At 34.8% G+C, this 16,415-nt stretch overlaps 1 pseudogene; it reads left to right on the top strand.

Moving 5' to 3' along the window:
• Positions 1–14,765: 14,765 nt before the first annotated feature.
• LOC122229108 lies at positions 14,766–14,877 on the top strand (annotated as a pseudogene).
• The last annotated feature ends 1,538 nt before the right edge of the window (positions 14,878–16,415 follow it).

Here is a 16,415-nt window from a genome sequence, read left to right as displayed (position 1 = left end):
ACTTCACTTTTAAATGGTTGTCTAGCTGGATATAGAGTTTTATGTTGACAGTAATTTTCTCTTAGCATGAAAATATTATTCCATTGTCTTCTGACTTCTGTTGTTGCCTACAGGTCTGCTGTCAGTTGCATTTTCAATATTTGCAACCAACCAGTCTTTTATAAAAAGTTTGTTTGCTTTTAAATTTCTTTTAGTTTTTGATGTCCTACAATTTCACTAAGGTCTGTCTAGTGTGGGCTTAGCTTTATTTATTTTGCTTCTTACGTTTCCTGAGTCTGAGGGTTCATCGCATTTTGAAAAATTTTTACCAACTCTCTGAAAATTTTCTCTCTTTCCTTTTTTCCTTCTGAAACATCCTTTAACCTTAGGTTACTATTTCTCATTCTACCCTCCAAGTCTGCTTATTTTGCTTTAAAATTTTTCTCTTTAATTCAATGGGATGGATTCTGAATAAATTTATAGGTCCATGTTAATTCTCTTTTAAGCTGTGTTTAATATGTATTTAATTCATCCATTGACTTGCTAATTTCAAAGATGCTGTCTTTCATTTGTAGTCATTCTCTTTGGTTCTTTTTAAAATCTTCCTAATATATTTCTCTTTTTTTTCCTTCATGTTGTCACTTCTTTACTTTATATCCTAATTTATTAAAAACATATGAATTTACAATTATTTGGCAACTAATATAGTAATAATTGTTTTAGGCAAGAATTATCACTAGATCCTGAAATTAATGAGTGAAAGTTTGGCAAGAAATGGGATACTTAACATAGTTTCAAAATATCTCCCCACACAAAATTTATTAATTACAAAGGAGAAATAGTAACTTTATAGTGAAGAAACCTGGCCCACATTACTTAGTACTCAAAGCTAACCTCTACAGTAGTAGGGAAAATAGACATCATTTTCCTCCTGGTATGATGCATTGAAAGGATACAATATTACTGCCAAAAATGCCTAACATTAATCTAATCATAAGGCTTTGACCCCCATCAATTGTAATTTCCTTTTTGAGAGCTACAGAGTTCTATTAATCTATAATGATGTGATATATATTACCTACTTATTCAGGATATTGGATTTGGAGATATATGGACCTGATTTTCAGATCTTTAGCCAATATCCACCTTGAAGATATAAAGAGTTGAAGTTGAAATGGCTGAGAAAGAGGATTACTCTGGAGATAGCTGTTGATATGTTGTGCATTTCCATTCTTTAGGGATAAAAAGGTTTCTTCCTCCCCCGTTTTGATCTAAATAAGAAAGAGGGCTTCAAGGTAATTACTTGGAGAGGCTGACCTATTATCCTGCAGTCTGGAAGCATAAGGATGGCAAAAGAAACTGGAGATAGATTGGCCCAATACAGTAGAGCAGAGTGGAAGAGGACTACATTGGGAATAAAAAGCCCTTTCACCAACAGTATCACAGGACAAGAATGGATGAGTTTTTCTTGTGGGTCAAATATGGACCACATGGAACAGAGGCAATATGGAGCTACGTTGAATTCCATACCCCACCCAAAAGAAACTGCATGGATTGTGGTGTGGCCCCAATGACAGAGCTGACTACCACATTCTCGGAGGATGAAGGAAGAATTTTAAGCAGTAAGCAAACAACAAGTAAACATCAAGGAAGTTGCAGTTGGAGAGATCCAATGAGGATATCACTGAGGAACACACAGGAACATCCTATTAGAAGAAGAATCAGCTTTGGAACACTTTTGCACTCAAAGGGTTCCATCACAGATTACTCCCATGCAACTGAAGTAAGATCTTTCCTGCTGCTTACCAGTTCTTCTTAATCCTCACCTCCAACCCTGAAGGACCCAAAGAAGGTGTAAAAATAGTGAAAGGAGAAGAAAAATAAGTTAAAGAGGAAAGCCGAGAGTTCCCTTCCACCATTCTGGACTTTCGGGCCTAAAGCAATAGCAAGCTGGGGTAGGAAAGTAGGATAAAGTATGGTGGTAGTGATAAGAATAAGGAGCAGTGATTATGCCACTTTTAGTCCTATAATGAGACTCTGATTATGCATAAAAGTGACTTCCATTATCTGACTATACTGGAAAGATTCTGCCAAGATTTTATTGTTGTAGTGAAGAAGATGCAGCCCATTAAGTCTGAAGAGACATCAGTGAAAAAGAATGTCATTTTATTTCATTTGTTGTTGTTGTTGTTGTTATTGTTGTTGCTCATATCCTACTGAATTCAGCCCATTAAATATCTAGATTTCATCTACAACTTGTCTCAGGTTATGTGGTAGTTAACAAAATTGAAACAAATTCCAGGACTGTTTATACTCCATGATAATGAATTTCTTTGACTAAAAAGAGAGAGCATGAGAGAGAGACAAAGAGAGAGAGACAGAGAATATTTGGTATTTATCTGCATAATTAGAAAGCTCAGTTACATCTCTGGATAATTTTTGGCCCCAAGGATAAGCACATGTAAATCCTGGATCCACAAAATCTTCTCTCCAAGAAGGACAAGCCAAGTGTTGGCTGGCTTGGGTATGGAATTCCCCCAGACATGAGGCCAAAACTTTGAGAGGCCTGAATTTCCCTGGAGAGCCAATACTCACAGAGAGAGCAGATGGTTTCCAAAGTAAAACCTAGAGAGAGTGTTCCCCAAAGGGGACCGGATCTTAGGTTTTTGGCAGAGATGTGGGTGTTTCACTAGTAGAGTGAAAACATCCCACCTCCCCAAGTCCACCTCCCTCCATACACACACTTGTAGAACATTTTCTACACAATGACAACACACAGAATGGTGTTCACCACTAAAAGATGATCATATCTTCCTGTTGAACGCAGTGGGCTTTTCAGACATATCTTGAGGAGCCTGTGTTTTGTCGATAAACCTCTAGTAAGACCCAGAGGGAAACCAGAACACAGACTTGGGATTTGAGGCTGTAGCCTGGCTAGTGACAGGAACCAGACCTGAGCAGCCCTTCTCTGTGGAGGGGCTGGCAGGGAAGGGGGAGGGGAAACCAGGTGCAGAAAGGGAAGGGGATTTCATGTAGGATCTGCTTTCAGCTCTGCATCAGATGGAAATATCACTCTCACTGGAAACCGTGTTAATGAATGACAATTCAAGCCCATAGGGTGTACTGTTTTACAATACAGTATTTGTTTCCCAGAGCTGTTGGCCTGACTATTTACATGACATTTGTGTTATAATGTAATATGGCCCCATGTGTTGTTAAAGGCAGGACACCAGGCAGAAATTAGATGTAAATTTTCTACATGAAATTTGCCATCTAATCACTCTGCCAACTCTAAAGCTATGAAAACTAAGACTTCAGCTCTTTTTCAAGCAAACTATATGAAGCTGACTGGAAGACTCAATACTGACAGGAAGCTTTGAAGTTGGATTTATTTTTCCACCATCTCCTCTTTTTTTTTTTTAATGTTTATTATTTGAGAGAGAGACAGAGACAGAGAGAGACAGAGAGCAAGCAGGGACGCGGCAGAGAGAGAGGGACAAAGTGTATTTATAGAAAACCTACAGGTAATGGGCTTGCCTGGGTGGCTCAGTTGGTTAAGCATCTGACTCTTGATTTCAGCTCAGGTCATGATCTCACAATTCATGGGATTAAGCCCGTGTTGGGATTCTCTCTCTCTCCCACTCTCTCTCTGCCCTCTCCGCTCACATTCTTTTTCTCAAAATAAATAAATAAACTTAAAAAAAGAGTGAAAGCCTGAATGTTTTCCTCCAGGGTTCTATTCAGCTAGCCAGTATGCTGAGAAAGGCATGCAGATTGGAAAGAAAGAAATAAAGCTGTCATATTGTAGACACCATGATTGGGTACACAAAATACTAAGAAACCTAAAGACAAGGTACTAGAACTTATGAATGAGTTTAGCAAGGTCACAGAATACAAAGTCAATATACAGAAACGAATTGTATTGCCATACACAAGCACAAAAATACTCCTGAAAATTAAAATTTAAACATGAAAAAGTGCCATTTACTATCGTAAAATAGTACAAATAGTACAATAAAATGGTACAAATCCTAGGGGCACCTGGGTGGCTCAGTGTCCAACTTCAGCTCAGGTCATGATCTCATGGTCCATGAGTTCAAGCCCCACGTTGGGCTCTGTGATGATAGCTCGGGCCTGGAGCCTGCTTTGGATTCTGTGTCTCCCTCTCTCTCTAGCCCTCCCCCGTTCATGCTCTGTCTCTGTCTCAAAAATAAAAATAGACATTAAAAAAAAACACATCTTTAAAAAAAATAGATACTACAAATCCTATAAACTGAAACTAGCAAACACTAATGAAATTGAAGAAGACCCAAACCAGTTTAAAGATGTGCCTTACTTATGAATTAGAGAACTCAATATTATCGTCACTTCTCCCCAGATTCACCTATGGATTCAATTCAATCTCAGTCAAAATCCTAGCAAGTATCTTTGACAGAAGTTGACAAACTTCTTTTTTTTTTTTTTAATTTTTTTTTAACGTTTATTTATTTTTGAGACAGAGAGAGACAGAGCATGAACAGGGGAGGGGCAGAGAGAGAGGGAGACACAGCATCTGAAGCAGGCTCCAGGCTCTGATCTGTCAGCACAGAGCCCGACGCGGGGCTTGAACTCACGGACCGTGAGATCATGACCTGAGCTGAAGTCAGATGCTTAACCGACCAAGCCACCCAGGCACCCCATACAAACTTCTTTTTAAATATATATGGAAATGCATGAAATCTAGAATATGTAAAATAATACTGAATGAGAATATAGTTAGGTACACGTATTTTATCTGATTTCAAGATCTACTGTAAAGCTACAGCAATCAAACAGTGTGGTATTGACCTAAGGATAAAAATATAGATTAAAATAAAAGAATGGATAATCCAGAACAGAACCCCCACATAAAATCAATTGATGTTGTACATACTCCCAGTATAATTCAATTTAGAAAGAAAATTACTTTTTGACAAGTCATCATGGTGAAGTTTAATATGTATATGGGAAAATAATAGAACTCGATATTTACCTCATATCATACTTTTAAAAAATGATAAATAACCAATAGGCAACATGAAAAGGATGAACATCTTTAGCCATTAGGGAAATGTAAAACCACAAAAAATGAAATATCAGTAGAGACACAGAAGATGTGAACAACACAATCAAAAATGAACTCATTGACAATTAAATAATATTACATCCAACAACTGCAGAATATACTTCTTTTCAGGTACGTATGATAAATTCAAGGTAAACTATATGTTGGACTATAAAGAAGTCTCAGTAAATTTTAAGAGGATAAAAATTATGTAGACAGTATTCTCTGACAATAAATAAAGTATTTATAAATAATAAAAGTATCTAGGAAAACACCAAATATGTTGAAAATAAACCACATATTTCTAAATAATTCATGAGTCAAGGAGAAAGTCATAAGAGAAATTACAGTATGTTTTGCACTGAATGACAACAAAAAAATATGACATATTAAAACTTTGTTGAGTGCAGCTAAAGCAGTATTTGGAGGAAAACATCACTTTAAATTCTTATATTTAAAAAGAAGGTTTAAACTCAATGACCTAAATTTCCCTATAAGAAACCGGATAAAAATCAAGAAAGTAAACCCAAAGAGTAGAGTGAAGGAAGCAATAAAGAAAATTAGTCAACAAAATGAAAATAGAACATAGAAAACATTAATAGAGACAGAAAGTGATTCTTTGTAAAGACCAATGATATTGACAACTTTCTACCTAGAATGACAAAGAGAAAAGAGAAAAAAGTTTACCAATATCAGGAATGAAAAAAATTATTACCATAGATCCTGAAGACATTAAAAGTATAAGTGAATACTATAAATAACTTCATTGCAACAAACTTGAAAATGTATAAAATATTTTCCTGAAAAATCAACTTAATAATATTGACACAAGGAAAAAAATGGAGAAATTTGAATGCACTTTTATGTATTTAATTAATTGACTTGGTTATCAAAACCCTTCTCCAAAAGAAAATTCTGACCTAAGATGGTTTCACTGGTGAAGTCTATCAAACATATAAGGGAGTAGTAAGTCCAGGCTTATCTTACAAAACATTTTCAGAAAACAGAGGATGGAGGATCACTATCCAACTCATTCATGAAACCAGCATAATACCAAAATTTGACAAAGACATTACAAAAAGCTGGAAGTTGTGGACCAATATTTCTCAATAGAGCATAATACCAAAACTTGACAAAGATATTACAAAAAGCTGGAAGTTATGAACCAATATTTCTCAATAATATAGATGCAAAAAATTTTAACAAAATATTAGCAAAAACAAATTGAGCAACATATTAAAAAGACAATACATGGTGATCAAGTAGGGTTATCCAAGAAGGAATTTAAGGTTGATTTTTTGTGTAAAAATCAAGCCGTGTAATTAATCACTTTAACAGAATAGAGGAGAAAAACCCCACATGATTATTTCCAGATTTTCAGACAAAGCATCAACACTCATTCATGGTAAAAGCCCTTAGCAAAATAGGGAAGTAAGGAACTTCCTTAAAGTTCCTTAAAGGGCATTTCCCCCCTGAAATTGAGAACAAACAAAGATGCCCACTTTCCATACTTCTACTCCACATTGTACTGGAGGCACAAGCTTTGCAATAAGGCAAGGCAAAGACTATAAAAAAGCATATAAAATAAGCATATATATAATTATATATATTTATATATTTTATGTATATTTACATATTATATATTTTATATATAATATATATTATTATATATTTTATATATAATTATATATATGTATACATATACATATAATTATACATATAAATGTATATGTATATGTACACATATATATACATATATATATATATAATCAGTCATGAGATGAAAGGTACAACATAGTATATATAGCATATATAGTCAATGGTATTGGGATAGTATTGTATGGTGACAGATGGTGGCTACACTTGAGCATAGCATAGCATAACATATTGAGTTGTTAAATCACTGTATTGTGCACATGAAACTAATGTAACATTGTATGCCAATTATACTTTGAAACAAAAGATGTTTTCTTTTTTCCCAGCTTTATCGAGATGTAATTGACACATAGCACTGTTTAAGTGTAAAGTGTACAGCATGTTGACTTGACTTATATATATTATGAAATGACTACCACAATAAGTTTAGTTAACATCCACCATCCCATTTACATACAATAAATAAATAAATAAATAAATAAATAAATAAATACAGACAGACATAAATTTAAAAAATGAATTCTTACATACGAACAGCAATTAGAAATAAAATATTAAAACTTTTATTTACAATCATGACAAAAACAATATACCTAGTAATAAATCTGACAAAAGATGTTCAAGTTCAATATACTAAAACAGAACACTGCTGGGAGAAATTAAAGAAGACCTATATAAATGGAGAAAGATGTTTCTGAACTGGAAGACTCAATAACATTGTAGATCTCCCAAATCGATCAATAGACTCAACACAACCCCAAACAAAATTTTAGTAGCTTTGACGTACCAATTGACTGATTCTAAAATTTATTTGAAAGTACAAAGAACCTAGAATAAAATAACCAAATCACTTTTTTGAGATAATCATATGGTTTTTATTTTTTCCCTTGTTAATGTGATGTTTATTGATTTGCAAATATTGAACACTTCTTTGTCCCTGGAATAAGTTCCACTTGGTCATCATGAATGATATTTTAATGTACTGTTGGATTTTGTTTGCTAATATTTTGTTGAGGATTTTTGCGTCTGTGTTCATTCAAGATATTGGCCTGTAGTTTTATTTTTTTGTAGTATCTTTCTTTATCTGTTTTTGGTACCAGGGTAATGCTGGCCTTCTAGAATGAATTTAGAAACTTTTCTTTCTCTTCCATTTTTTGGAGTAGTTTGAGAAGAATAGATATTAATGTTCTTTAAATGTTTGGTAGAACTCACCTGTGAATTTTTTGTTTGAAGTCCACTTTTTGATTATGGATTCAATTCTTTTGCTAATAATTGGCCTGTTCAAAATTTCTATTTCTTTTGCTTCGGTTTTGGAAGGTTATATGTTTCTATAAATTTATCCATTTCTTTAAGACTGTTGGATATGATATTTAATAATATTCTCTTATAATCCCTCTTATTTCTGTGATGTTAGTTTTTATTTCTCCTTCTTCATTCCTTATTTTATTTATTTGAATCCTCTCTCTTTTTTTCTTGATGAATCTGGCTAAAGGTTTTTCAATTTTGTTGATCTTTTTAAAGAACCAGCTCCTGGTTTCATTGATCTGTTCTATTATTATTTTAGTTTCTATTTAGTTTATTTCTGCTCTAATCTTTATTATTTTTCTTCCTTCTACTGATTTTTGGCTTTGTTTGATGTTCTTTTTCTAGCCTCTTTGTGTTTAAGGTTAGGTTGTTCGAGATTTTTTTTTTTTTTCTTGAGGTAGAAACTTCCCTCTGTATAAACTTGTATTGGTATAAACTTCCCTCTTAGAACAGCTTTTCCCGTTCAAAGATTTTGGACCACTGTGTTTCATTTTCCTTGTCTCCACATATTTTTTAATTTCCTCTTTCATTTCTTGGTTAACCCATTCATAGTTTAGCAGCACATTATTTAGCTTCCACATATTTGCGTTATTTCCAGATTTTTTCTTATGATTGATTTCTAGTTTTATACTGTTATGATTAGAAAGATGCATGATATGAATTCAAACTTTTTGAATTTATTGAGACTTATTTTGTGGCCTAACATGAAGTCTATTCTGAAAAGAATGTGTAATCTGCTGGTTTTGGATGGAATATTCTGAACATATGTGTTACTGTTAGGTCCACCCGGTCTAATGTGTCATTCACATGTGTCAGCCATCGTTTCCTTGTTGATTTTCTCTCTGGATGATCTATCCATTGATGTAAGTAGAGTGTTAAATCCCATAATATTATTGTATTACTGTCAATTTCTTCCTTTATGTTTGTTAATAGTTGTTTTATGTATTAGGTGCTTTCATGTTTGGTGCATAGATACTTACAATTGTTATAGATATATAAAATTATCAACAAAAGCAATTTTTAAAAGAAAAAAGTTCTATCCAATTTCAAGACTTTCTACAGCACTGTTTAATACAATTTTCTATGATAGTTGACATGTGCTGTAATTATGTGTTGTACTATGTAGTAGTCTCTAGTTACATGTGGCTGTTAAGCATTTTAAATGTGGCTCCTTCACTTAAATAACTGAAATTCTAATTTCATTCTATTTTAATTAATTTAAATTTAAATAGCTAGGTTAGTGGATACTATATTGAATAGCACAAACATATTATAAGAGGCTACATTAATAAGGACAGTTTGGTATTATCAAAAAGAAAGACATAGATCAATGGAATAGATAGAAGTCTAGAAATAGGTCAATGCATATATAGTCAACTGATTTTCCACAAAGGAGCCAAAGTAATTCAATGAAGAAAAGGAAAGCCTTTTCAATAAATGGTGCTGGATTGACTCAATATCTTCAAGGGAAAAAATAAATATTGATTTAAAGCTCTTGGTAGAACCAATAAACATGGGCAAATATTTAAAAAAGAGTTTCACCAACAAAGCAACATAATAATACTTATACCTAGTTAACATAACATTTATGTGCCAGACACTGTGTTAGTGATTTACCTTTATTAATTAATTTAATAGATTTAATGTAGTATTTAAGCGCATAGATTCTTGAATCAGAATGTTTGGGTTCACATTCTGGTTCACTCTTCACTCATTTTATAAGCTTGGGTAAGTTTCTTAATTACTCAGTTGCACAGATCCCTCATCAATAAATGAGGATAATAATAGCACCTATCTCATAGGAGTGTTGGGAGGATTAATAGCACAGTACATTCTTAGTGCTTAGAAGGGTGCTTAACATTTAGTAAGAGCTCAATAATGTAAGCTGTTATTATTTTCTTTGGAAGAAGGTAATGTTGTATAAAAGCTGAGATGAACATTGGTGCTTTCGCTTACTTATTTGTCAAATAGGTATGCATTAATATCAGTCTTATATAACTCATAAGGTTGTTCATTCATTCATTCATTCAAGAAATATTTATTTATTTAGCACCAGTTATTTGTAAGTACTCTGATAATGGGGATATAATTATGAACAAGATGTATGACATCTCTACCTTCATGGGGGATGTGGACAACAAATATAAGTAATAAACATGTAAGTAAATAATAATATATAATTTAGAAGTCCCTGAAAAAAAATAAAGCAGGTAAGGATATGAGAAGTGACTGGGAGGAGGTGGAAGGGTAGTTAGAGGAGGCCCCTGTGAGAAGATGGCATTTGAACAGAGATATGAATTAAGTTAAGGAGGAACTTCCCAAGCCAAGAATTGGTGTAAATAAATTCTAAACAGAGGGAACATTAGTGTAAACGCCCTGAAGTGGGAACACACTTGTAGAGTTTCAAGGACAGAACAAGGCCAATGTGTCTAGTGAAAGACAGAGGGACTGGTAGGAGAAGATGTTGGAGACATAAGCTGATCAGATATAGAAAGGCTTGCAGGATTTTTCCTGAATGTGGACAGTTTTGTAATGGGTACACCATTATCTTATTCACAATATTAAAAAGAATTTCACTGAGAGTAGAATACAAGGAGGCTATAGTAGAGGTAGGAAGATGTGTTAGGAGGTTCCTGTAGGAATCCAGTTGATAGATGTTGGTGGCTTACAATAGAATGTTAACAGAGGAAATAAAGAGAAGAGATGAAACAGACATATATTTTGAATATATAGTCATCAGAACACAATGAGAACTGGGTTTAGAGCATGGTGGAAGGTGAATTTAGAATTATCTCTTAACTTTCACTTGAGAAACTAGATTTATGGTGGTTCCATTTCCCATGAAGAAGATTGGAAAAGAATGGGTTGGACATATTTATTACAAGATGCCTACATCTCATAGAAATACAAATGTCTATTTTAGTAGAAAAAATTGTAGCTTGAACTGGGATGGTGGTGGTGAACTTGTGATAAATAGACAAACTGGAGGCATTTTCAGAAATGGGTAAATATTGTTAATATATTGGATGTTGATGTGAGAGATGCTGAGATGTCATAGATGATACCAGTGTCTGGTTTGTATGGCTAGATGGATGGTGGTGCTTTTGAATGGAGCAGGCCAAGATTTGGAGGAAGATCATGAATTCCATGCTGGATATTTAAATTTTAAAATGCTTGTGAAACACCCAAGATGTGATGTCGAGCAACCAGTTGTATACATGATTCTAAGAATATAGATTTGAGTATCACTGAAATGTACAAAGTACTTGAAACCATGGCTTAAAAAAATATTATCTAGGGAGAGAATATAAAGTTATAAAGGAAAGCGGCATAGGACTGAGCCTGGAGGGATTCCAGTATTGAAAGATTAGGTAAAGTAGGCAAAGCCTGGAAAAAAAGATGCCAAGAGGCCCAGTGAAATAATTTATGTGGAAAATATTTTACAATTTTTAGAGGTCCAGGCAAATGATAGTTTTGCTTGTTTTGTTTTCATTTTATTTATTTTAGAGAGGGAGAGAGAGAGAGCAGGAGACAGGGCAGAGGGAGAGAGAGAGAGAGAGTCTCAAGCAGGCTCTGTGTTCAGTGCAGAGCCCAACCTAGGGCTCAATCCCACAACCCTAAGATCATGATCTGAGCCAAAATCAAGAGTCAGATGCTCAACCGACTGCACCACCCAGGCACCCCAAATGATAGTTTTAATCATTAAATTAGATTTAATCCTCTCAAATGGGGATATGAGTGCCTCCAGATGTAAGTGCTGATTGAATCAAGGGACAATGCCCAAGGATAAATAATGATACATTTTCCTTTAATATGAATTTTCCTCAAAGGTTAAGTAATTTTAGTGTGTTATTTTTATATAGAAGCAGAGAACTATTATACAGTAAAATGGAAGAATCAAATCAGTTTAAAGATTATAATTTTATTTTTGAGAGACAGGAGGGGCAGAGAGAGAGGGAGACACAGAATCTGAAGCAGACTCCAAGCTCCGAGCTGTCAGCTCAGAGCTGGATGCAGGCCTTGAAACCATGAACTGTGAGATCATGATCTGAGCTGAAGTTGGACACTTAACCGACTGAGCCACCCAGGTGCCCCTGAACAGCTATTCCTTAATCCAAGGCTGAGGTTTGTCACTTCCATGATTTAGAAAAATATTCAGTTGAGGAATATGCATGAAGACAAAATGACCAATTCAGTTTTATTTTGTATTAGGGAAAAGAATAACTAATAGTTTATTCAACAAATATTTATTGAAGGATAGAACTAGGTGCTTTGTAGGTATATAAAGATGATTATGTGAACCCTGTCCTCAAGAAGCTTATCAGTTTGTAAAAAAGATATATCTTCATATCAATAATAGTAGCAGTGACAACAAAAACATTAAGGAATTAGTAGAGCAGAGAGGGGTGGGAGGAGGAGGGGAGAGAGAAAAAGAGGAACAGAGGGAGGGAGAGAGAAAGGTAAAGAGAAGGAATAATGGGGGCTGGGGGAGATGGACTTGTCTTCTGAATGATGGAATTTCAGAGCACACTTTCAGCTTTGATAAAAGAAGGGTTGCAAGGATGAATTCAGGGGAAAAAAAGAGACACATCCTTAGTGGTTGTCAAAAGATGAAAACTGAAAAAACTCACATTATTACCTTTTCTCTATAAAGTAATATGAAAGGTCATCTGTAAATAGTGGACATTGGAATTTAAGAAAAGAGGAGGTTTTCAAATTGCAGCATGGGAGGTAGTACTGGTAACTGTGAAAAATGAGCAAAAGCAGGATTTTAGTAATCTTATAGAACACCCACAGCAGAATCACCTGTGGGTATTTGGTAAGAATGTAGAGCCCTCAGTCCTATTCTAAACCGAGTATTCAGATGAGGTCACATAACATGAAGTTGTATATGGAACATTCAATTAATTTGAATGTTGTATTAAGACCAAGAAATAAATAAAGTCTGTCTTTAATATTAATGGCCAATAATAGAAATATATTTACTCCTGTGACTTATGAGGAGGTGACAAAAAGGTGGGAGGTGAGAGAAGAGAAAATATGATAAAGAAGTTGAAGAAAGAGTGGGAGAAGAAGAAAAAAGAAGACAAAAGGTAAATATTGGGGAAATTGAGAGAGATACAAGAATATAAGACAGAAGCAGAATTGGAAGCAGGAAGGGAAAAGAGGTATACAGTTACACAGGGAGAAATCGAAAAATGTGAGAAGGGTCTAAGTAGATTTTAAGGGGAGCCTGCTTTTTAAATTAGCCTTCAGAATAAATTATCACGTTCTTTCCACCTTCTTTGCAATTCTGGTTAGCAAATTTGCTAACCTTTCTCACAGCTAGGAATTTCAGCTAGCAATGTGTTGGCTAAACCATAGTGTTTCTTAGAGGGAAGATGTCTCTCTGCAGCACTTTTTGCCATAGGACGGCAAAATCACCCCAATCTGGTGCTTTTGTAGATTTCCTAATCTGAGTAGCCACCAAGCTCAAACAACAGGAGATACTGGAAAAATCTGAGATAGGGGCTGTATCATGTTTGGTAACCTAAACTTTAGTCACATACAGATCATCAGGTCACTACTTTTCCTGTTGTTAATCACGTGTTACCTAGGTAATCAACTTTCTCTAACCTGAACACTGGATATCTAAATATATCATCATGCCTGACTTATATTCTTCTATAAAACAAGTTGAAATGAAACTCTTCATTGTTACAAGCCCAGCACTCCTTTGTTAGACCTACAGTCTAATAGTGTTGGTGCCCATCACAGAGAACTTAGTGCCTACTTGACCAATGGTATGGAGGCTTTCGTGGCAATTTCTAAGTGAGGGCTTGAAAAGCAAAAGTGAAAACAATGAGGGAGAACTGTTCTTCCAGGTACTAAAATTTCATATAAATAAAGCTCTGTATTGATGTGATCATTTTCAATGGAGTTGGATGAGATTCGAAGAGGCATCTGTTGGAGGGGAAAGAGGAATTTCTTCCAGCAAGAGCTAGAGAAGGCCTGTGGCCTCTGCACACTTCACAGTCATGTGAACTCTCTTACCTCCATCATCTCTGTGACCAAAAAGACATTCCTCTCCTCTCCAAAAGCTTCAGTGTGTTCTTTCATGACTTTTATTATCATTTGATTTAATAAATATAAAGGTGGTTCCAGGGTGCCTGCGTGGCTCAGTCAGTTAAGTGTCCAACTTTGGCTCGGGTCATGATCTCGTGGTTCATGGTTTTGGGCCTTGCATCGGGCTCTGTGCTGACAGCTCAGAGCCTGGAGCCTGCTTCAGATTCTGTGTCTCCCTCTCTCTCTGCCTGTCCCCTGCTCATGCTCTGTCTTTCTCTCTCTCTCTCAAAAATAAGTAAACATAAAAAAAACAAAAAAAAAAAAAAAACCAAAAAAAACAAAAAAACCCAGATGCTTCCAATGGAATGGAGAAGCTAGTACAGGGTGTTTTTTTTTTTCCTCCCAGAGATGGCCTCCTTAACAGCCCCTGAGCAATGTTCTCCCTTAAAAGTTTGTTTCTACATAGAAGAAATACTAGGCTATTTCTAGAACTTCATAGAAAATAGCAGTCTTGGACAGAGCTAGATCATTTTTTTAAATGAGTCCTAATTGTGTATTGTTACAAAGTATTTGAGGCCAACTTGAAATTATATCAATATCCCTATGTTGTATACAAAAATAAAGCATAAAAATAATATGAAAGTATAAAAACAATGATATGCTTTGGCCCAGCAATTCTCATTCCAAATAGATACCCATCACTTCTTGGCCTTTTGGCTAAGATCAAGTGTAGTATCTGTTTTTATCAGTTTAATATCTGATACCTCCTCTATCCAAATAGATACCCAAAGAACATCAAGCTACCACTAACAACTGCTATTTATCTTTCTTCCTGGGCCCATGGCTCATATCTCTCAGTCTCCTTTGCAGTTAGGTAGACTCATGTGACTGAATTCTGGGTAAAGAAACATGGGAATAAGTGATGTTCACTACCTCAAGACCTGAGGTACAAGGAAACCTTCCATACAACCCTCTAGGCACCCTCTCTCTCTTTCTCTATGTGCCCACTGAAATGTTACATTTATTATATCATTTAGCCTACTTTCACAAATACACACTTTACAACACTGAGAAGGAGCCCAAAGGGATTAGAAAGTAGAAACAAAATGGTTAATTTTTACTGATGTGATATTCTATATAGAACATCCAAGAGAACTGACCAATTATTCGAAACCATGGTAGAGCTCAGGTATATTGCTGAAAATGAGACTAATATTCAAAATTCATTTATGTTAAAACTATATTCAAGCATCAAACTATAAAATGAAATAAAAAAGGTACTGTTTATAATATCAATAAACCTCTATGGCAATCAAGACTAAATCTAATAAAAGATGTAAGAGAAAGCTTTATATGAAGAAATGTTAGAAAAGATTATTGAAATAATTAAGAAAATATGTGTGTTAAGGTTCCTCAAAGAAAAAGTACTGATAGGATATCTATAGGTATAGATACACATATAAATATGGGTAGATATAAAATATTATATTATATATTGCATATTATGTGTGTGTTTATTTTCTTACATTTCTGTAGATTAGCACAAATACAGGTCTCACTTGGCTAAAATCAAAGTGTCAGCAGGGTGGTATTCATATCTATGGGCTTTAGAGGTATAATTTCCTTGCCCTTTCCGGCTTCTGGAGACTGCTGGCATTCCTGGCTGATGGCCTTATTCCTCCATCTTGAAAGCCAAGAATATTGCATGTATCTTCCCAATCTCCTCTATCACATCTTTCTCTCATGCTAATCGCAGCTGGGAAAGCTTCTCCCCTTTTAAAATCTAGGCATTAGATTGAGCCCATCTAGATAATCCAGAATAATCTCTACATATCAAAGCTTTAATTTAATCATATCTGCCAAGTTCCTTTGTCATGCAAAGTAACATATTCATAGGTTCCAGGGATCCGGATGTGAATATCTTTGGGGAGGAGTTTTTCTGACTGCCATACCACTTATCAAATTTTAAGTTATATTATATCAAACACTGTGGTACTGGTATAAGTCTACAAGGTTAGAGACCTACAAAAAAAATCATGTGTATTTAGAAGTAGGCTTTTTTTTTAAGTTTAGTTATTTATTTTGAGAGAGACAGAGCATGAGCAGGGGAGGGACAGAGAGAGAAGGAGAGAGAGAGAGAGAGAGAGAGAGAGAATCACAAGCAGGTTCTGCACTCAAACTCATGAACCACGAGACCATGACCTGCGTGCAGATCAAGAGTAGTATGCTTAACTGACTCAACCACCCAAGCACCCCTCATGTGTGCTTTTTATTTTTTTATTATTTTTTATTTCATTATTATTTTTTTTAATTTAAATCCAAGTTAGTTAATACATAGTGTAATACT

Source organism: Panthera leo, chromosome C1, assembly GCF_018350215.1.
Source record: "Panthera leo isolate Ple1 chromosome C1, P.leo_Ple1_pat1.1, whole genome shotgun sequence".
Classification (NCBI taxonomy): Eukaryota; Metazoa; Chordata; class Mammalia; order Carnivora; family Felidae; genus Panthera; species Panthera leo.
Note: the sequence above shows the minus strand (reverse complement) of the source record. Positions and strands in the feature narration are given on the sequence as shown.